This window comes from Triturus cristatus, chromosome 10, assembly GCF_964204655.1.
Source record: "Triturus cristatus chromosome 10, aTriCri1.1, whole genome shotgun sequence".
In the NCBI taxonomy this organism is placed as follows: Eukaryota; Metazoa; Chordata; class Amphibia; order Caudata; family Salamandridae; genus Triturus; species Triturus cristatus.
The window spans coordinates 416,094,409-416,116,856 of NC_140593.1; the positions used below are offsets into that span (position 1 = coordinate 416,094,409).

Sequence of the window (22,448 nt, forward strand, 5' to 3'; positions counted from 1 at the left end):
CCTGGCCAAGGGGGCCATCAAGCGCGTTCCCGGGCCAGAAGTAGGATGTGGTTGTTATTCCCACTACTTTCTGGTCCCCGAGAAGAAAAAAGGGGGTCTGCGTCCCATCTTGGACCTCAGGAACGTCAACTGCTTCCTCCGGAAGGAGAAGTTCAAGATGTTGACTCTGGCTCAGGTCTTGGCTGCCCTCGACCCTGGAGGCGGGATGGTAGCATTGCACTTAAAGGACGCATATTTTCATATCCCCGTCCTGCCGGCCCACCGGCTTTACCTGCGGTTCACGGTAGGCCTGGAGCACATTGTTTGCCGTTCTCCCCTTTGGCCTTACCAGTGCCCGTCGGGTGTTCACGAAAGGGATGGCGGTGGTCGCAGCTCATCTGCGCAGATCAGGGGTTCCAGTCTTCCTCTATCTCGACGACTGGTTGTTGAAGGCGGGCTCACCCCAGGCAGTCGTCTCCCACCTCCAGACAACGGCCGACCTTCTGCATTTGCTGGGGTTCTCCATCAACGTGCTAAAGTCGCACCTGAGTCCCTCTAAGAAGCTCCCTTTCATCGGAGCGATTCTGGATTCGACGCAGTTTCGGGTTTATCCTCCTGTGCAGCGAGTCCGGGATATTCAGGCTATGATTCCAATCTTTCGGCCTCTATCCCAGGTTTCAGTCAGGATGACCCTCCGGCACCTGGGCCTAATGGCCTCCTGCATCCTGCTAGTGTACAATGTCAGATGGCATATGTAGGCTCTGCACTGGAATCTGAAGATCCAGTGGGCACAGCATCGGGGCAACCTGTCCGATGACGTCCAGATCTCGGAGGGCACTGCATGACAATTGCAGTGGTGGCTCATGAAACGCGATTGGGTCAATGGCAGATCCCTCTCCTTCCCCAACCGGAGCAAACAGTGGTGACGGATGCATCCCTCCTGGGCCCTGTCAGGAGGCTCTCCGCCTCTGGACATAGCTAGAACATCAAGGCATTACCTTGGTGGTTCAACACCTGGCAGGTTCTCCAGATCGGACATACTCAGTCGCCGGTGCATGATGGATCACGAATGGCGTCTTCACTCGGAGGTGGCGCTAGGTCTCTTTCTGCAGTGGGGAGAGCCTTGGTTAGATCTATTTGCCTCTGAAGACAACGCGCAATGTCATCAATTCTGCGCTTTGGAATTTCTAAGGCGGCACTCGCTCGACAACGCATTTCGTAACGAGTGGAGTTGCTTGTCTGTTGTACGCCTTTCCGCCAATACCACTTCTGCCCAGAGTGCTGAAGAAGATTCGGCGCAACTGGGCCCAAGCCATCCTTGTGGCTCCGGATTGGGCACAAAGATACTGATATCCCGAGCTACTCAGCATGGCAATCACTCCCCCGATCCGACTGCCTCTTCTGGAGGATCTTCTGTCGCAGGAACAGGAGACGGTCCTCCATCCGAACCTGGCCAGCATCCACCTCCATGCGTGGAGAATGAGCGGCGACAGTTGACAGCTTTCGACCTTCCTTCTGAAGTCTGTGACATTATTCTGGCAGCCAGGCGTCCCTCCACTAAGACGGTATACGCCTGCAGGTGGAAGAAATTTGTGCCATAGTGCACAGCAAAGGCTGTGGACCCCCTTGCTGACCCTCTTTCCGAGGTCTTTCTGTTCCTTCTCTCTTTGGCCCAGCAGGGCTCTACTGTGGGCACTATCAAAGGTTATCTCTCGGCCATTTCCACCTTTATAAGGCTTCCAGATCAGCCTTCTCTTTTTAAGTCCCCAATTGTTGATTGCTTCCTGAAAAGCATTACACACACGTTTCCTCCTGTGCCCTTCATAATGCCTCCATGGGACTTAAATCTTGTCTTGACTTATCTGATGTGTGCTCCCTTTTAGCCACTTCATAACTGTCCTTTACGTCTTCTCACTCTAAAGATGCCTTTCCTGGTAGCTATTGTCATGCCCCGCGGTCCGCGACGCCCGACGCGGTAGTATTTAAGAGATCTCGAGGCAAGGAAACGCGCTTAGCGTTCTTGTCTCGAGATTCATTCCTGTCCCAACGCTCAGCTGCCTGACTTCCGGTCTTGGTATTTCCTGTTTCCGGCCTCGCTCTATTGAACGAAGCCGGCTAGCTGTTTATCGCCGCATTCAGCGATCCTCGTGGCGTTTTGGTTCCTGCCCGCCTCCTGACCAACGCTAGCGGGCGGACCTTGCCCTTTTTCCCTTTGGACCCAAGAGAGAGGTACTCCGGTAACCCAGTTTCATTCATGCCACAAAGAAAATTGTCCCCTTCCTGTTTGCATGGATGTCGGGCGGTCCCCTGAACCTTCCATAGTTAGCCAGGGGAGCCTATCTCCGCTTGTCCTAGCAGGCATTTCCCTATTCCGACCTCTCCTTAGTTTTCCTTCGTTTATCCCTACGATACACACTTCATAGTCTGGCACCGCTCCTTCCATCTGCCACATACCTGGTTCAGGATACTACTACCCTTATAGTGTTCCTTCGAGTATCCCCTCTAGTGAGGTGTTTCTAGACCTCTCCTTCTCCATCCGTTTCCTGTCACTCCCTGGGGTTTGCGTGAATCACTGTGTGTTGCTGATCTTCTCGACAGAAACACGGTAAAGGCGCACTGCGCTACTTCTTCCATTTATAAAGAGCTCAATGGGTGTTCAGGTTTGCTCTGACTTGTTGTGTTATGTGTTTCTGTAGACTACCTTCCACAGTGTGCATCAGACAAATAGAGGCCAGGGAGTTGGTAGTTCCTCTACACCATCACAAGGGGGTAAGCAGACAACAGAGTTAAAGGAGAAGGTTGGGGAATGATCATTACTCCGTTCTAACAGTGTACTCTCCTTTGCATAGGTCTTACAGTGAAGTATTGACGCCTTCCCGTTACACGATTAGAAAACACGACACATGGGTAGGTGAGGTCAAGGGCGGAGTTGTACCACAGGGGGGGTCGTTTGTATGTAACATTGTTTACACAGTATTTGTTTTACAGGGTGTATGCCAGGCGTAGATTTCCATATCAACCGAACCAGACGCCGGTGACCCATTGAAGTGCAACCCTCCTTCCCTTGTTTTGTTTCCCTGTTTTCCCTAGCAAGTCTCCTGAGTCTCTAGAGTCTGATAGAGTCGGGAGACCGTTGGGGAAGGCTGAGGAATACGCTTCAGGTTCCTGACGCTCCTGCGGAACAGCAGATTGCCCTTACAGAACGCTAAGCCCTAGTGGTGTGTTCTGCCCGAGCGTCATGGAACTAGGAGCAGTTTCCCTAGCCGATGTAGCCGGCATGATAGGGAACTTACAGTTAGAAACACAGGCCTTGGCGGCGAGAGTAGATGCTCTTCAACGTCATCACGCTGGAGCAGCACAAGGAGGGAGTTCTGATGTCACGTCATCGATTATCCAAGTCACCACACCTCCTTCCATTCCTCTAGCACCCCCAGAGAAGTTCTCGGGGGATGCTGCTCGTTGTGCCGCATTCCTTAGCCAGTGCCAATTGCACTTTTCTTGTAAAAGTACTTGTTTTCCTTCTGATCAATCCCGGGTAGCATTTATGATTTCGTATTTGAGTGGCCCCGCTGCAGATTGGGCCATCCCTTTGGTCGACAGAAATGATCCATTGCTGCATGACCATTCAGCCTTTAAAAGAGAGTTCCGTAAATTGTTTGACCGGCACACATACACTCACTCAGCAGATACCGAGTTGTTAGCACTCAAACAAGGCAATCAGGATTTGGTACAATATATTACGTCCTCTCGTAGACTAGTGGTGGAATCTAACTGGCCAGAAGAAAAGCGTAGCACCCTCTTCTATAGGGGACTACGCGATGATTTGAAGGATGCTCTTTCACAAATTGTAGATTTACCCGAGTCATGTGGGGAACTCATCGACCTAGTAGTCAAAATAGAACATCGACTACAAGAGAGAAAGCAAGAAAAGGGAAGAGTCGAACATCGTTACGTGCCTTCTAGGGAAAAGAAGAGCGAAACTCCCAAAGGCGCAGATGAAAGTGAGCCCATGCAAATAGGGGTGTTGAAGGGTCCCCTAACACCGGAAGAAAGACAAAGAAGGCGCAGAAATAGACTCTGTTTATATTGTGGGAAAGCAGGCCATTTCTTGAGGTCCTGTCCGGTTAAACCCACTCAATCGGATAAGGCGGGAAACTAAGGAGCCCGGGGCCCTGTGAGGCAAGGATCCCGGGTGGTTCAAATGGTTTTGTCTCTTCTGTTCACCCTACTAATCCCATCACTCATCTCTACGTAGCAGCCCAGCTTTCCGTCGCACACATTGGGTTGCAGGTGGCCATTATGATAGATTCCGGTGCATCAGGGAATTACATGGACTCAGAGTGGGGTAGAGAAAATCTGATACCCTGTAGAAGGAAAAGTGCAGTAAACAGGGTCACTACCATTGACGGGCGTCCCCTTGTCTCAGGACCAGTAACCCATCAAACAATCATGCTACACATGGTTATAGATCCCGGCCATCAAGAGGATATAGAGTTTGATTTAATTCGTTCTCCACAGATTCCAGTTTTACTGGGCATACCGTGGTTAAAACTTCACAACCCTGTAATAGACTGGGAGAAATCCACCCTTATGTTTCGTCCCCTTGCGGAACCAGAAGTAGCAATTGCAAGTACACACGTCACCGCTGAGGTGAAAGGAGCAGTAGTCCTTCCCGAGCTGCCCTCCTCATACCAGGATTTAACTACAGTGTTCGACCCCAAAGAGGCGGAAGTCCTTCCCCCACATAGGGCATATGACTGCCGTATTGATTTAGAGAAAGGAGCCAGAATACCATGCAGCAGGATGTATTCACTTACTGAAAAAGAGAACACATATCTGAGAGAATATCTAGACACCATGGTGCCGATCACGATCCGGTAAAAAAATTCCCCGTACGACTCGTATCCGGTCTTTTTACCGTACGAATCGTACAAGTGCCGTACAAACTGCCAATCACGATTCGCATGGTAAAAAGTCCATACGAACCGCATTGGGAATTATTCCCCACACGTCCTCGGGTCGTAAAATGTGTCCGACACGTTCTCGGACGATTTACCGTACAAATGTGAAAAGTGAAGTCCGACCGCGGAATCACGATCCATCCCGTGCGTCCGATGTTACAACCGTATGGAAAAAACACCGTCCGCACCGAACTCCCATAGCAACCATGGAGACATGTGCCCGCATACGCGCCCAACACCCCCCCAGCCCTCCTATGTACGAGTCGAATCCCCACCCGTGTATGTACACCCGTGTATGTACGAGACGTACCCCCACCCGTGAATGCATGGAGCGTACCCCCACCCCAACCGTGTATGTACGACCGGTCCCCCCACCCCAACCGTGTATGTACGATCCGTACCCTCACCCGCGTACGTATGGAGCGTACCCCCACCCCAACCGTGTATGTACGACCCGTACCCTCACCCGCGTACGTATGGAGCGTACCCCCACCCCAACCGTGTATGTACGACCGGTCCCCCCACCCCAACCGTGTATGTACGACCCGTACCCTCACCCGCGTACGTATGGAGCGTACCCCCACCCCAACCGTGTATGTACGACCCGTACCCCCAACCCAACCGTGTATGTACGACCCGTACCCTCACCCGCGTACGTATGGAGCGTACCCCCCACCCCAACAGTGTAAGTACGGAGCGCACCCCAGGCCCCAACACCAGCACCTTCACACAACATCGCGCATGTAGGAGTCGTACCAAGCCAGACACAAGGACAGCACTGTACAATAAAATGCCCGAAGTACACACCGTACACACGTTAAAAACGCACGTACACAACCAGGACAAAGCAAAACAACACAGGAATACACCATTCGAATGGCACAAAGCCACAAAACATGTCCAACAATCACAAAAACAACACATTCACTGACCAGCAACTGCCAAAATTCCAAACAGAGGCCCAAATCACAACCACTCCTTATAACACACCCACCCAAACTTCAAACACAGCCACACCCACCAATGGACCAATAAAAAGGGCCCACACACACAAACCATGAGCCTTTGCAACAGACTCACTGCTGCCAGACCCCACAGACAACCTACAGCACCATACTAGAACCTTTACTACACCTTACACTTGCACACCTTCACACACACACCTTCACAAACACCCCCTCATCACATTCACACACACACCTGCACACCCACAACCATCCACACACACCGATTGTCGATGCTGTGAATGCAGTTGCGGACACCAGAAGGACCAGGCATGAATGCCAAGCCAGGTGGTACGATCTGCGGAGGAGGGTCTGAGCCAAAATGACCGACGAACACAACCAGGCCAACGTCACTGGAGGAGGGCCGCCCCGCAGATGCGTAGAATACCATCCCTGGGAGGAGAGGGTGATGGCCATACTGCCGGTGGTGGCAGTGGATGGATTAGAAGGACTCCGAGACCCGGGTGAGTACACAAACAACTCACCTCACATGGGGGGAACGTCATCCACAACCAAACTCACAAACAGGCACGCAACCACCCCAAGCTATCGCATGACTCAACCACACTCCATGAACACGCACATGCCACTGGCGCCACCATGCCCCATGCACCCAGCTGGACAATGCCAAGTCACAGGCCACAGAAAACACCAACACAAGACACGGTAAGCCGGATGGCGGGAGTGTGGGCCCCAAAAAATCACATAGTGCAACTCAGAAGCAGACAACAATGCCCCCTGCCCATATGGCCTAGGTCACAGCCAGACAAACAGTGTGTCCCCACACAGGAAAGACTTGCCAGCAAATGGCGGACGCCTTGCATTAACACATGGGGGTGACGGCACGTTCTTGCACATGACAGCAGCTAATGAACAGCCAACACTGTGAAAGAGTGGCAGCACACACCCCCACAGCAGCAGCGCAGACACAGACACTACACCCAATGGGTGCCTGGAGATCAGAAACAAACTCACATCAACAATCCAAGGGCCATTCAAAGATCTGCTAACAGTGTGTGCCCAGGAAGATGGGCTGAGGTGACAGAGGGTGACACACAGAGGGAGGGAGAGGGGGACAGAGAGGGAGGGAGACACAGGGAGACAGACAGAGGGAGGAGGCTGACACACAGAGGGAGGGAGAGGGGGACAGAGAGGGAGCGAGAAAGGGACACACAGGGAGAGCAAATCAGCCTTGTGGGGTGTGGGAATGTCTGCTCGTCAGCAGGTGGACTGCGTGCATGTAGACAAGGGTGGCCAGTGCCAGAACCCCCCCTCTTCTCCATGGCAAAACACAGGGCCATGTCACAACCTGTGCACGAGCACAACGACAGCTACCTGCATTATCTAAGTGTGTGGAACCACTCCATGTGCCCACGTACAGTGCAACACGGAAGGCGCCAATGCATGGCTCGCCACACCTGCCCACTCCACTGCTGACTGCAGTCACAATTGACGCAGCGAGTAAGACTGTGCCACACATAGGTAAAGTCGCAAAAGCTGTGGCCAAGGGACATACCCATGCACAAGTGCACTGTGAGTGGAATGCAAGACATATCCAAATTCCCTGAGGAAATGTGCCAACTTAGAAACCAATGAAACATGGATGTTGCATGGAACAAAATTAACATTGTCTCTCTCACACACAGGTCAACATCATGGATCACCCCCCAACACTGGGGGGGAAGAATCACAGGACCCGGCTCGGCGGGATGACGGAGCCACCGGCAGCGACGACTCTCACCACTCTGTGGACGAACCCGACCCCGACCAACCTGGCCCCTTTGGTGTCCAACGACCTGCAGCACCTGCGTCAGGTACAACTGGGCCAACCACCACCCCCACTCCTGCCACATCCCAGGAGACACCCAGGATCCCTGCCCCACCACCACAATGCAGCCAGGCTGGCCAGGAGGGACACGGTGTACCGGGCACCCAGGAGGAGGCAGGCGACAACGCCAATGCCACCCCTCAGAGGTCCCGGAGACCCGATGTGCCCACAAGGGCAGGCCAGGTGCAAGTGGGCAGGGGTGGTGGGAGTGGAGGACGGCGGAGGCGCGAGCCTGACCAGTTGGCTGGGGAACCGGTATATTCCCATGTCAGAAACATCCTGGAGACATACCGGCAGGACACCACGGGCATGGCCCAGGTTGTGTCCATCCTCGAGGAGATCAAGACCCAGCAGGCCCAGCAACATGCGGAGCAACATGCCTGTCTACTGCGACACCAAGGGCGGATGGAGGACAGACAGGCTGAGCTCGTGACGGTGTTCACGAGAATTCACAGTACACTCCGTCGGATAGCCGACAACATGGGCAACCCTCCCTGTGCCATCAGGTGTAGAACATCACCACCCACAGGGAGGGATCAGGAGGAGGAGGAAGAGACATCCGACGGAGCATCCCAAACATCGTCACGGCCTGCTTCTGAGGGTCCCCGCAGGAGGGCGGGTCGTCCACGGAAAAGACCGTGAGGGTCGGCGCAACAGCACCATCTCCCAGGACACCTGGCCTGGCACCTGGCCCACTGGAGCAACAGCAGCACAGCAGCAAAAGACATTCTCTGCCACATGGACTTGCTGGTCACTGTCTGACCAATGTTGACAAAGACTGTGGCATGGACTCTGAGGATTTCAAATGGCAAGGACACCAACTCCCCTAGTGAACTTTGGATTCCACACACCCGGAAAGCCCCTCATGTCATACCCCCCCCCCCCCCCACGTACCCCAACCAAAATAAAAAGTTACACCATAAAGAGAAGATGCCTACCTTTTGCATTATTACCTTACATGTGTCTTGTAAAGTCTAACCATGCCTGAGTTCTCATTTGACTTCAACCATCCACACCCTGGGGCCTGAGTCTGGCACAGGACACACATGGGTCACATTGTATTAGGCAAGACAGACATGGAGCACCATACACACCCGTGATGGGCCCAACCAGCTGAGGGGGTGGCCGCACAACCGTGCCGACAGACATTTTGAGTACAGCGACAGCCATGCGCAGAGGTCAGGGATCATGTGGAGTGTCCTGGGTGGCACCCAGGTATGTGTGGACAGGTGGCAGAACCATGTCCTGCAAGCTTGAGTCAGGTGGATGCAGAGAATGGTGGCCTGGCCAACGTTGGATGCATGGGGATGGCACATGTCACAATACCCACACAGTCATGGACATCATGCACAATACACAGTCTAATCCCACACAAACAGCTTGCATCTTGCCACTCTACAAATAGACACATAGCCACTATCACGGAAAACCATGCCAGACATGCCGGATGCACCGTGGCAACACACCAGCATTGACTGAGAAGAGGCACCTTGGAGGCATAGGGACACCTTTATTAGTCATGTATTCGGGATTGCAGAGGCAACTCGGAGTACACATGAACGGGTCATGTGGAGTAACATGTGGGTCCAACACTGGAACCCCCCTTCTGCAGCACAAATGCGTGATAGCCATGGAACTGGCACACAAGTGTCGGCTAACAGCTAAACACCCCCTGCTGCTCACGGAGAGACTGCCATACACTATTGATCCGCTGATGTGGAAGTCCCACACCATGTCAAGCCAATGCAAACCGTATGTGTCCGAGGGCAGTGTAACACACATTGATGCCATCATCACATTCCACAATCCCATCACTGATGACTGTCAACAAGTCTGACCATCTATTCAGGTGTACCCAGCTGCATGTCATGTGTACCATGGTGATGCGACATGTCTGCAGAGGAACCAAACATCGACAGGGGCAGTGTGCATACATCGTAAACAACTGCCACACCCAATACACCCCTGATGCATCCCTTACCCTAAGGAGAATTCCAAACTTGTCCGTGCGTGTAACGCTGAGTCAGCACACGATGACGTGTCCATGAGGAATAGCAGTGCCACAACAATGCAACCAGAAGACAGCATGCGCAAGTACCTGGGGAAGAGAGACACACAAGAAGTCAGCCACAAAAAGCACAGCCACTTGCATGTGCATGTACTCGACACATGTAAGGATGACAACATGCTAGGTCACAATTATGACTGGGGAAATACACATCACTGGCACCATCACTCCAGTGACACATCCACACACACCTCTGACTCACGTGCCATACATGCAGATGGACACACACATCGCAACACATGCCACACGGGGACCAATGCGTGCACACACAGACACTGGTACTCACCACTAAGCAAAGAAGTCGCGTATGAGCCGAGTCCGGATGTCCTCTTGCGGAACCACATCCTCCACATCACTAGCCCCATTGCCAAGACCTTGGTGCTCCACGGGTGGATGGTCCTGATCATCTTGATCCAGGATGAGTGGCACAGCTTTCTCAACTGCCATGTTGTGCAGCATGCAGCAGACCATGAAGATTTTGCAGACCTTCGCCGGGGCATATGGGAGGGCGCCGCCGGTCTTGTGGAGGCATCGGAAACGGCTCTTCAGGAGGCCAAATGTCCTCTCTATCACTCACCTTGTCCGGCCATGGGCGGTGTTGTAGCGGAGCTGGGCTGGCGTGATGGGGTTGCGGAGAGGTGTGATCAGCCATGGCATGTTGGGATAGCCAGCGTCCCCTACATGGAAAGCACATGGACATAAGTAGGACAGGAGAAGCGGTCGTGCTGGAAGTCTACGCAAAATACAGGACAGACAGAGTGTACCCACCAACAGCACATGCTCGTTCGTTGCGCAGCTGCGTCATCATTTCAGGCACCCTGCTACGCCTCATGATGTAGGCATCATGTGCTGATCCTGGAAAACGAGCACAGACATGTGAAATCACCATGTTGGACAGACACACCACAAGGGCATTGATGGAGTGGTAGTGCTTGCGATTCCTGTACGCTACCTCCTGTGGTGGGACCAAAGCCACATGTGTCCCATCTATGGACCCAATGACATGGGGCATCCCTCCCAGGGCACAGAATCCACGCTTGACACCAGTCAACATTTCAGGGGTTGGGAAATGGATGAACTCATCCAGGTGAAGCAACATGGCCTCTAAGAAATCATGCAGCACACGGCAGAACATGCTCTGGGACATGCCACCAACATGAGCTATGGTATTTTGAAAGGTACCCGTGGCAAGAAAATGTAGGGCTGCCATTACCTTCAGCTTGGGTGTCAGTGCCGTAGGATACCTGTGCAGCGGTTGCAGGTGTGGTGCCAGCCTCGCCGTCAACTCCACAATCAACGGTTGGGGGAAGCGGTAGCACCGGATACAGTCATTCTCCCGCATGTCAGCCAAGTCCGGAATTGCTCGGGGAAGAGGCGGCGCTCTGCAGTAATTTGGAAGTGACAAGGAAGAGTGAGTGCACTACAACAACAATTTTTTGGTGCTGAGCACATGTTAATCTGTCAATACACATATGCGACATACGGAGTCAGGTATGTGCCACATGCACTGGACACGTATGGCTGCCAGGTGACACTCCTACCAAGACCCAGCTACACACGGAGATTGTGAACCTCCACATGCCATGGCATGGGATTAGCTGTGTCCCAGTGTAAGTGAACAGCCAGACGCAACACAGGAGTGACATACATCCACACATCAGCAGAAGTAGGATGTCGATTGCAGAGACTGGTAGCGGAACACTAGAGCCACAGGTCACATGACATCACACTAGGACAGCCCACACACCTTGCCATGAAGGTGTACATGTAATGACTCACCACACATTCATAGAGAGGATGCAGACATGTCCTTGTTATGCTACTCCGTGTCCCATGCATACATACGCACCTCACATCCGATACCACATGTGGCCTGGTGTGCGGAACAGTGTGCCATGTCCATCTACACACAGACACATGTTGGTTGCTGCAACAGCTGATGCTTTTGATTGAGCTCCAACATCAAGCTAATGGGAACCCCCCTCACATACATGACATTGTCACATCGTGCACCGTGGGTAGTGACATGTCTGGTGTGGTAACCCCTGTGGCGGGCATCAGGGGACACTTGCGTGTGTTGTTGACCGTGCCATGCCAGTGACGCTCATCCCAAGTGTGCAGTACGACATGCACACATGTCAAAGGAGTTAAGGGCATGCCTGGCACACATTGCACCGTCACACATAACATCTGTACACATCTCATCATACATCTGGTGCCTTCTCGACTCAGGAGTAATGTGCCACATCACAGCCTTTTACACCTGTGCCCCACACATGTAGTACTGCCCAGACAATGCCTTGATGTCCATCCATGGACAAGTATGTCAGCCCTATTCCTTCCTGTGTGCTGCCTGTCACCACTGTGATGTGTGAAAGGCACCGTACTTTCGCTCAGAGGGCCTGTGTACGTTCCCTATCACTATGGGAGTGCTGCCGTATGTGTACCCATAGGGATAGTGAGCGTACGCACGCGTGTACGGTCCGTATCACTATGAGTACGCATACGCGAGAACACCCATAGTGATAGGGAGCGTACGCACGCGTGTACGGTCCGTATCACTATGGGTACACATACGCGAGAACACCCATAGTGATAGTGAGCGTACGCACGCGTGTACGGTCCGTATCACTATGGGAACGCATACGCGAGAACACCCATAGTGATAGTGAGCGTACAGGCGTGTGTACGGTCCGTACCACTATGAGTACGCATACGCGAGAACACCCATAGTGAAAGTGAGCGTTCAGGCGTGTGTACGGTCCGTACCACTATGAGTACGCATACGCGAGAACACCCATAGTGAAAGTGAGCGTACGCACGCGTGTATGGTCCGTATCACTATGGGAAAGCATACGCGAGAACACCCATAGTGATAGTGAGCGTACAGGTGTGTGTACGGTCCGTACCACTATGAGTACGCATACGCGAGAACACCCATAGTGAAAGTGAGCGTACGCACGCGTGTACGGTCCGTACCACTATGAGTACGCATACGCGAGAACACCCATAGTGATACGGACCGTACACGCGTGCGTACGCTCACTTTCACTATGGGTGTTCTCGCGTATGCGTACTCCTAGTGGTACGGACCGTACACACGCCTGTACGCTCACTATCACTATGGGTGTTCTCGCGTATGTGTACCCATAGTGATACGGACCGTACACGCGTGCGTACGCTCACTTTCACTATGGGTACGCATACGCAAGCACACCCATAGTGATACGGACCATACACACGCCTGTACGGGCCGTTGCTATGCATTTGTGGTGCCCTAGGGCCCTGGGACGCACCGTACCTATGTGTGAAACTCCAAATTACATAGGGGACACATGAGGGACAAGTAGAAAGGCCTACATGCATGCTGGTTGTCATGGAGACCAAGTTTAAAGTTTGAATTTTTTTAAGCAGGTGCACAGCAGTAGTCAGTTTGAATGAATCTACTTTGTTGCAATGTGTTTCTGGAGTTGACATCATGCTCAAGAAAAAAACACAATAAGAACCCACTGACTGTGCTAGGTTTGAAGGGAGTGGAGGAAACATAGGATGCAAATGTGAGTGACCAATCACTTTGTACTCCTGTGCATGAAACAGGCCAGCAAGGCAGATATAAGGCAGCCAGGTCCCATGAGGGAGCACTTGCCTGCACATCTTTGTATTCGACGACCCAGCTGCTGCTACTGATTCCCTGGAACCATGTCAAGGTCTGTGGAGAGGTCACAGCCTTTCACCCTGGAGGAGAACCTGGGTTTGCGGGATGTGATCCTCCCACAGTACCCCCTGCTGTATAGCCGACCAGGGCATCAGGTGAGTGCAGAGTATACTAGCACAGACTGTGTCCCTTGTTTGTGACTGTGACTTCTGGCATTGTGTCCAGGTGTGGCACACATGCTATGTACTGTAGGGGGGTGCCAGGGGGGGGAATGCCTGATGCCTCCCAGCCAGTGCATGCTGTGGTGCATGTCTGCCGTCCTCACTTGCATTGTGTTTACTGTGACAATCACTGCATGGTGCATGCCACATTCTGCCTGTCTTGTCCTCCTGGGAATGTGGCCTCTACAGTCCTCATGTGATTATGTGGTCAGCCCAGTGTGACAGGTGACTGTACCCACAGATGTGTGTTAGTTCTGTGTACCTGTGCTGAGAGTGTCCACATGATGTGTTCGTACCCTGGACATCGGTGTGTGTGTAAGTCCCCTGTCATGTGGGTGGGTGCATATGTGGAGTGTGGCACCCAGGCTGCATGAGGGATGGATATACCCTGCCCATGTGATGTGAGCAGGGAGCAGTGCTGTGTGTCTGATGTGCAGGGCCAGCCCCACACCTGTGAGCCCCCCCCCCGTCTAGTGGCACATGTGCAGAGTGAGGTTTGTCGCAGCATTTGGCAATGGCAGGTGAATGTCCTGTGCCTGTGTGTGTCTGTGTACTCTGCTGCGGTAGCGTCAGTGGCCTGTGGCATGTGACTGCTTAGAGGTGCTGCACATTATCCTGGTGTAGCTTGTGATGCACAGTGTGAGCCTGGATCATTGCTTGTGTAGTTGCCCTCATTCCACCTGTGTACTTTCAATGGCACGTACTGCTTTTGCCCTTCCCCAGAGGATCATGTCCCTATGACAATGGTGCAATGCGTTGGATGCATACTATGCCTTGTTGTAAACAGCAAGTTTGTTCTAATATGTCTCTCTGTCACATGTGCCTGGTGTATTGATGTAGTGTCACTTGTTCATCCTCACAGGTAGGCGCCTCTGCCAAGAAGCAGATATGGCTGACCGCCGTCAGTGCCGTGAGGAGTGCGGATGGTCGCAAGCGGCGCCTGGCCCAGGTGAGGAAACACTGGCAGGATATCCGGTGCTGGACGCGGAGGATCGCACGGGTCCTGCTGGGGGACTCACCTGAGACCCATAAGAGCCGCGGGCGCCACCGTCTGACCCACATCCACAAGCGTGTGCTGGCGGTGGTATTTCCAGACTTGGAGAGGCGCTTACAGGAGAAGCAGCAGCAGGAAGGGGGTAGGTACATGTGTGTTTGTTGTGTGTCACCAGCATTTGTAAGTGCACAGTTGCATGGATACACTGCCAGGGTTTAAAGGTGCTGTGCAGATCCTGTTACCCACAGTATAGCGGTGCTCTCCTGCCTCCCTTCCCCTCCTTGCAATGTGTTCCCTGGTCTGTGTGTAGTCACTCCTTCACAAGGTAATGTAGGCTGGCGCTTTCTCCACATGAACTATGCCTGTAGCATCATGTGTGGGGGTGGTGTGTAACAGGTTTTGGGACCTTGCTTGTGCTGTGGTAAATAAAATCTTCTTTACCGGACTGAATTTCATACGGGATCTTAAAATAAAGTAAAATAGCTCAAAATAACAAGAGGCAGAATCCGTGGTATAAGAGTTTCTAAATGGGCTTTATTCCATTCAAAATGGCCGACTCGAGTCGCGGCCTTCAGGTTCCGTCACCGCGAGGGTTCAGGAAGTGAAGTACAATACTTTATTGACAGACATGCATTTTTATAATAAGTACATTACAATGAAAAGAATGTAGAAGGCGTAACATTTGATAAGAAAAGTGACATGACAGGTACGTAATCGAAACTAGGCGTAATAAGGAATAAAAGAAACATGATTGGTTAGGATTATCAGACATAGGTGGATCTATAAGATAATACTTGGCATAGATGCGCGCGCAGCAGCATGACGTGTAATTGACGTGCAACTAGGGGGTGAAGGGACTTGACATTTAGCTCTACATGTGGAGACGAGAAGTCTGAGGGGTCAAGTCAACCTAATCCCAAATCATATCTAACATCCTATGTTTAAAGAACTATGTTATCCACAAGGAAGGACTCTCGGACAGAATCTAGTCTATACTGACTGTGTGCGTGCACAAACGCCTAAGTGTCTATATGAGAAGCGAGAGGCAGAAAGCTTTTCATGGCAGCAGGGCTATGAATCACTTGCAGGAGGACGGAAAGGCTGAGTCCTTTGCTTGTGAGCTAAAGGAAATGTTTACCTAAATCACTAGACAGGAATGCATCGGCTGAAGAGCAAAATAGATAATTCGAAGGTGAAATACAGCTTCTTGGCAGGCAGGCGAAAACTGGCCGAGGCAGGCACCGTTAGCTGCACAGGGAGTAGGACAAAGTTCATGGATACAGATGCGAGCTCAAGCTGAAGCTGTCAGAGACAGAGAGCAGGGAAAGGCTTTGAGGACAGAATCGGGCCTACTTGCCTGAACTGTAAAAATGGAGTAACTTAGCCATATAAAGTCGGTGGCCTTTCATGCTTAGGAATCGAATATCCAGCCCATTGATGGCGGATCTGACAGAGAACATGTCGACGGTAGACACACATATGTTTGCGTCTTCGAAACTGGAACTGGAGGGAACATACATGTACTTGTAACATGCATATAGAACCGTTGGGGTCCAAGATAGGGGACATAACTGATCAGGAAAATCCACATTTCCACATTCCCTCCTTGTCCCCTACTTGCCCTTTAAGAGATATCAATCTTCATCATTCCATCGATTTGCTCATGGAGCATCATTTCTTCTTCCTTCTTCTTCCGGTGTTTTGAACGAGAACTGTGATATGGAATGCATGATGTGGCACACAGACCACAAATCGCTGGTCCACATTGCAGGCATAAACAACAACTGAAGAGCATAAGAAGGCCAATACCTAGGAAGGATAGAACTCTCCATCCCCAGGCCGATATCACACTCCAAAACCACCCGGACCACGTCCAAGTGCCTGGATTCTCGTGTATCTGGCTTACAATCTTATGAAGGCGTGTTATAGCTTTATATACAGATGGCGAATTTTCTGGTATGAATATGCAGCAGCTGGATCCGATGACCCTGCAAGCTCCGCCCCTATCGGCCAGGATGACGTCAAGGACAAGACGATTCTGGAGAACAACAATTCTCATCACTGATTGTTCCTCTGTCAGATTGCCTAGGGCGGCTATAGTCTTGTTTACTACAGCTTCAAGAGTCTTGGTGAGTCTGCGTATCAGCTTACTATTTGATATTGTACCTATATAGGGAAAGATACCTTTATTGAAATCTACATACTTGTCCCATGCCGTCTCAGTATAATCGACAACTGGGAGATCTCTTCGCTCTCTATTGTGTACTAAATGAACATTTCGATAATAATCAGGGGGAGCTAGGAAAACAGGTGGCAAAAGGAATGCTATGTAACAGGTACCATCCCAATCTAGAGGCAGACGCATATATGCAGTCTGACCACATATAAAGTAAGAATGGCGAGAAGCTCTAAATGAAGATTTACCTTGATCACTATATTCTACTGTAGTAACGCATTGGCTATGGCCCATGTGTATGGAACCAACTTTTCTTACACATAATTCACCCTTAGCTGGAAATACTGACATAGTGGGCAGAATTAGTTCAACTTCGGATTTGACATTCAAAATCATAAGATTAGGCGTAAAATTACCTAATTTATACACTTCATTTTCTAAATCAGTTCCTGTTCTACTGGGGTGACCCTCCTTATTAGGGTGACAGACTTTGAATAAAACTAGATTCAGATTTCCCCATATCCAATGTTGTTGATAAACTGCTGTGTCTGGGTCTATGGAATTTAATAAACTAAACCATGCTCCACAGGAGCCATTGTGTGTGAACGGATGTGGAAAGAAAGGCAGAACTCCTTTGTTATTCTGATAGGGAGGGAGTCGGCCACACACCCAACAATTGGTGGCATTACTAGTCTGATGGGAATGATGTAACATACTAATGAAAGTGTTGGTGCGCAGCGCAAGTCTATAGGACAACTCATGTGGGGGTAATTCACTAAAAGAATGTTCATCAGTTATATTGAAAGCACGTTTAGAAACAGGATAATACATATGCAACAATATACTTGCAGTAACTATTAAAAAACTCAAGAAAAACAAAATTAATAAAGTCACAATACAGTGGCTACGCAGTAATTTACAATAAGCATGTCGTTTCATTATGATTCTGGACTCTACATCATTCAGACCTAAGGGATACATGTCGGGACAGATTCAACCGCTTCACCTTGGAGAGGACTTAAACAATCAAATCGTCCGACAGTTTGGATCTGGACCTGAGTTTCTGCTTATAGAGTTCGGTGCTACTGGCTTCAGCCAAAGGTAGCTTTGAGTCAATGGGGGAAGACACACGGGGAGTACTGTTTGTGTCAGGAGGAAGTCCATGAAATTTCTTTATATGGCTGGAATGCACCCAGCCCTTTCTCCCTTCGATCTTCACAGCTGTTCTGGTCGTCAGCAGGACCAACTTAGGAAGCCTCCACCTTGGCTCCAGTTGGGTTTTCCGATCGAAATTCCTGACGAGAACATAATCGCCGGGAATTACGTCATGAGGTTTCACCTCGGTGTTGTCGGGAAAAGCTGCGACTACCTGTGAACGACAAGATTGTAGTGCAGACATCAAGGAAGCCAGGTAATCTGTCAGCATATTACAGTCAACATCAGTTATTTTACGGGGTATAGGCGTCCCCCACATATTCGGTGGTCTACCAAAGATCACCTCATAAGGGGATAGCCCTGTTCGAGAGTGTGCTACCATCCTCATGTAAAATAGCGCAACTGGTAAGGCTACTATCCAGTCCACACCTTTTTCCTGACATATTTTAGACAGTCTGATTTTTAAAAGTTGATTATGTCGTTCCACGAGACCTGCTGCCTCGGGGTGTCGGACACAGTGGAATTTCCACTGATATCCCAACAAAAGTGAGACATGTTTCATTAATTCGGATGCGAAAGGCTGGCCGTTATCTGAATATACAACACGTGGTAAACCGTACCGTGGGAAGAATTCTCGAACTAGCTGCTTGGCAGTAGTCGGGGCAGTGTAATCTGATACGGGATACGCCTCTGTCCAACGGGAGAGAGCGCAGACAACTACGAGAACATATTTGAATCCTCGACAACGTTCCATCTGAATATAATCCATCTGGAGGACTTCAAAAGGATGGTCAGGAGGCTGAAATCCACCCTGCTCTACGGGAACACTCTTTCCTGGATTAAACTGACAACATATCATACAGGTACGAACTTTTTGTTTAGCTGCTGCTCGTAAATGTTTGTTGAACCAAATGTGCTGAATGCTGTCTAGCATAGCCTTCTCTCCTAAATGTGCTGGACTGTGAACTGTAGCTATAATGGCTTGAACCATGGAATCAGGGAGAAACCATACAGATTTCTCCTTCGTCATCCATCCTTGATCTGTCTGGATCCCTCCTAGTTCAGTCCACTTCTTTATTTCTTCTGCTGTGGCATGTGTCTGTATGTCAATTACGTCAAGTGCGGGATCCTTAATTGTCATACACTGTGTTGGTGTCTGAACTATTGGCTTTGTCATGTCTAATGTGCGATTCTGAGCAGTCTGTTTAGCTGTTCTGTCAGCTAAATCATTGCCTTGAGAAATGGTATCAGTAACCTTCGTGTGTGCTTTACATTTCATAATCGATATAGCAGTGGGTAGATGTATTGCATCTAACAAAGCATGAATGAGGGGTCCGTGCTGAATGTGGGCACCATGGGAAGTTAAATAACCTCTCTCTCGCCACAGCACGCCGAAGTCGTGTACAACTCCGAATGCATAACGTGAGTCAGTGTATATATTAACTTTCTTATTTGTGGCTTGAATACAGGCTTGTGTTAGAGCAATAAGTTCTGCTGCTTGGGCTGACAAAGTATCTATACAATTTGTCTCAATAACTTCAGTGTCTGTTGTGACTGCATACGCGGCCACTAAATCTCCTGTACTTGTTCTCATGCACGATCCGTCTACATACAACGTCAGGTCTGGATCTAACAATGGAACGTCTGTCAAGTCTTGTCTAGGTTTCGTCTTTATTTCAATGATTTCAACACAATCATGAGCTAGTGGGTCTGTTCCAATTACAGGTAATAGTGTAGCAGGATTCAATGTATTACACCGTCGGATCTCTATGTGTGGTTGAAACAATGTCAGTTCATAACCGGTAAGTCTTGCTATGGTCAAGTGTTGTGTTTGTGTTCGGTTCACAAGAACCTCTACTGCATGTGGTACTTGTACTGTCAATGGGTGTCCTAATACTATGGCATCGCTTTGTCTGATTGCTAAAGCTGTCGCTGCCACTGATTTCAGGCATGCAGGCAAAGCCTGAGCTACGGGATCTAATGTACTGGAAAAATAAGCACATGGCTTGCGTGATCCTGCTTGATCCTGAGTGAGTACTGACAAGGCAGTACCTTCGCGTTCTGTAACAAAGAGTGTAAAATGTTTGCTATAACATGGTGTTGCTAAAACAGGTGCTTGACATAAAGCTTCCTTTAGGTTTTCAAAAGCTTGTGTATGCTCCTGAGTCCAAGGGAGAACAGTCGATGTGGCTGCCTCCTGTGTGGTTAACTGAATGAGTGGTTTTGCTAGAAATGCGTACTGAGGGATCCACTGCCTACAATATGAAGTGAGGCCTATGAAAGCCCGCACCTCCTTTTGTGTCTGGGGTATTGACATGTTAGCAATTAACTGGATGCGATCTGGTGTAAGCTGCCTTCCCTCCTTGGACAGCGAGTGACCAAGATAAATAACTCGCTGGACACAGAATTGCAGCTTAGAAGGAGACACCTTGTGCCCCTTGTCGGCTAGAAAATGTAAAACTGTCAGAGAAGCTTTTTCACATTCTGGCTCGCTTCTCGCGGTGATCAGCAGATCATCGACATATTGAAGCAGTGCTGTATTGACTGGCATGTGGATACTGTCAAGTTCTCGTTTCAGTGCTTGGCTGTAGATGCTGGGGCTTTCTGTGAATCCTTGGGGAGCGCGTGAGAATTTAAAGCTGCGCCCATTTAAACTGAATCCGAACAAATATTGGCTTTCCGGATCTATTGGGACGCTGAAAAAGGCATTCTTGAGATCAATTACAGTAAAGAATGTTGCTTCGGAATCAATTGCTGTCAACAATGATGATATATCAGGGACCACAGGGAATTGTGGTACAATGCACTTGTTTAGTTCACGCAAATCAATAACCAATCGGTACACTGGTGGGGCAGTAGGATCAGTTCGTTTAAGAATCGGAATTATCGGTGAATTACATACATTGGAGTCTGTTTCTACAACTACTCCCTGGGCAATCAGCTCATCAATGATTTTCAGCAAAGCCACTACAGCATCATGCGGTAACTTGTATTGTCGCATTCGTGGTAGTACCACTCCTGCTTTCAGTGTGACTCGATAGGGTGTAATGTTCATGCAGCCAACATCCGCAGGGCCTTGTGCCCATAGATGTACTGGTAAAGTCTGTAGTCGGGGATCCATGTCTCTAGACACATAGTGACCTTTAAAATCACGTAAAAACAACCTTACTCCTTCCGGAGAACAACATATTATGGCTCCTAGTGCTTTCAGAGTTTTAATTCCTAACAGATTTTCTGGGCATGATTTAGTAAGCAATAAATCTGTAGTTCGTGTCAAAGGTCCTATCGTAAGTGGTAGAGGCTGTGATACTTCATTAACAATAGGTTTTCCTGAAAAACCAAGGGAAACATTTTGAGAGCCTGAGAGGGGTGCCCCTGGAACTTCACTACGTTTTATAGTTGTTCGACTTGCCCCTGTATCGAGTAAGAATTTTCTATCCTGACCTAATAATTCACTATGTACATAAGGTCCTTCTTGATCTACAGGAATCTCGATAAGCGGTAAGTCAACTTCCCTCTCTAGGCTGGTTCATGCGTAACGCTGATACTCAGGGTATTCATACTGTGCAGTCTGATACATTTGTCGTGTCGTGGTTTGTGTGGCAGTAGCAGGCAACGGTGGTGCAGCTGGCACAAACTGTATGGGTTGCTGTGAGGCTGGCATGGACTGTTGCTGAACTGGCATGGACTGTCCATGCTGCATAGTTCCTTGTTCATTCTGATCTTGTCTAACTAATCGTGGTCTCTCCTTTGCAATACCTGTAGCTATATTACGTTTCAGGACTGGACAATCGTGTACATAATGGCCCAGTTGTTTACAGTAATTGCAGGTTCCTTTTACAGGAACTGCAGAATCACCAGAATGTGTCACACCCTTTTTGTGACCATCTGCTGGTACTGTCTGAGAAACTAGCATTTTCATTTTTGTATCCTTCATGCGTCTATGCTCGTGTTCTTGTTCATCCCTAATTCTATTGTGATGATACTGTAACATTTGTAGCATTTGCGACGGAGTGTTACTTTGCCAGGTACTCTCGAATTTCAATATTCTATTCTTTACTGGAGGCAATGCATTTTCCACTAATTTTGTCACAAATAAATGTGGGTATGAGTCACTACTTGCTTTTATACCACTATTTATACCAAAACATTTTTCAAATCGAGCATAATAATCGCTTGTGTCTTCATCTTGCTTTTGTTTGCAGGCTGTGATTGCACCCCAATCTTCCTTTTTTGTAGTTAATAAACGTGGCAGTACCTGTACTAGTAAACCTGGTAACAGTTTAACTTTATCCCCGAGCCCTGAACCTGCAGTTCGGCCCCTTTCTTCCTCTGCTAATGCTGTCCAGTCTATCTTTTGGTCACCCACTTCCCACTCTTTTTCTTTCAGTTTTTCATAAATGCCAG

General features: G+C 49.8%; 1 long non-coding RNA gene across 1 annotated transcript in view; it reads left to right on the forward strand.

Moving 5' to 3' along the window:
- The window catches only part of LOC146789542 (uncharacterized), a 122,190-nt gene that overhangs the window by 13,985 nt on the left and 85,757 nt on the right, over window positions 1-22,448 (forward strand). The gene's annotated exons all lie outside the window — the stretch shown is intronic.